The 1524-nt window shown below is 35.9% G+C and overlaps 1 long non-coding RNA gene across 1 annotated transcript; it reads left to right on the top strand.

Moving 5' to 3' along the window:
• The first annotated feature begins 460 nt into the window (after window positions 1–460).
• LOC124382541 lies at window positions 461–1191 on the top strand. Its single transcript, XR_006925071.1, has 3 exons — window positions 461–565; window positions 873–900; window positions 993–1191. It is a non-coding gene; the product is annotated as an uncharacterized LOC124382541 (long non-coding RNA).
• The last annotated feature ends 333 nt before the right edge of the window (window positions 1192–1524 follow it).

The raw sequence follows: 1524 nt of genomic DNA, 5'->3' as shown, positions 1-1524 counted from the left end.
TTGTATATTTGAAATATATTAAACAATTGATTTTAATTGGATGAATTTGTCTGCATTTGATCAGATTCACAAGTTGCTATCATTTCTATTTGTGCTGGTCAATTCTGAACAATAGGTCAAAGTGAAAGCATAAACTTTAGAGAATCGGGCGGTGCAGAGGGCCGCTGCTACAAATAAAACTTCAGAGCTCTGTGTATATAGTGTGTGTGTGTGTGTGTGTGTGTGTGTGTGTGTGTGTGTAAACCAGATCAAACCATGTGATTTCATTGTTCTGCCAGTAGATGAGATACCAAGTGTTAGATGTGCTGCTCATTTGCAGGTTTTAGAGACAGAGACGGTGTAACAGCATGGACTCTGCATCTGGTTCATCAACTGAGACCGTAAACACGGTGTGGGTCGCGTTCATGGACAACATTCCAGTTGTCTCGCCATCAAAGGAGCTAGTGGAGTTGGCGTTGGCTCTGAGATACGGAATACAGAGTTGATCATAGAGAAGGAGAAAGCCTTTAATAACTTTTCCAAAAATGAGTATAATAAGAAATACAATAAGGAAAAGTATGTGCCGGTGAGTAATATTTATGAATCATATGCCCAAAACTGATTAGCAATTTTAAACAATTTATGATTTTCAATGTTCTCAAGCTATCGTCCGGTATATAACCAAGACCCCCAGTCTCTAATGTTAATGTTGTCCTCTATTATGAGACTGATAGAACCGAAATTGATTATTTTCACACAGCTGTATGGTTTATCATGTGTCCTTCTTTATATAATGTGTAAATATAATGTAAATATCAGGTATAATTATTTCTTGTCCTGGTCATTATTGTCTGTTTCTGGTAACATGATTTTTTTCTTTTTCCTTTTAAAAGCCGACTGAACCAATGCCAGGTGTAGTAGGTGTGTGTTATTCCTGCTCTTCTTCTCACAAATATTACTGAAATGCATTGAATAAAATCATAGTATGGAAATATTTTCGCTTTTTTCCACAGAGATCAGAGAAGAAGATCGCAGAGAATATGTGAGGAAAATGAAAGTTTCCAAACAGGCACTGCAGCAGACCCCTCCAGAGTGATGGTCAAGCTTTACTGATGAGTTTTATGAAGTTCATTATCCATCACACAGGATGAAATTTCAGTGTAAACTCCTGAAATTCACCAGAAGGGCTAAATAAACACATACAGAAATGTACACGTGAACGTCTTATCCTTATTACTTTAACACCAACATACACAGTGTTTAACACTAAATCATTATAAACAGTAGATGAACACAGTCTACCTTATGACTTCTTTATGCCTTTTTTGTCCACTGTGTGTGAGTCTGTACTCATCATATCATCATAAAAGTATAGATACCTTCCTGCAAAACTCCCTTCATTAAAAGTGAAAAGTCACCAATTTCAATATGAATTTAGGAAAAGTCTTCAAGTATCTGATTTGAACAGTTCTTGAGTATTTGACTCGTATTGTACATAGACTCAAAAAAATTATTTGTTGGCCTTACTTAACTTTTTATGTCAAC

Source organism: Silurus meridionalis, unplaced genomic scaffold, assembly GCF_014805685.1.
Source record: "Silurus meridionalis isolate SWU-2019-XX unplaced genomic scaffold, ASM1480568v1 Scaffold622, whole genome shotgun sequence".
In the NCBI taxonomy this organism is placed as follows: domain Eukaryota; kingdom Metazoa; phylum Chordata; class Actinopteri; order Siluriformes; family Siluridae; genus Silurus; species Silurus meridionalis.
This window is presented reverse-complemented; position numbering and strand designations above follow the sequence as displayed.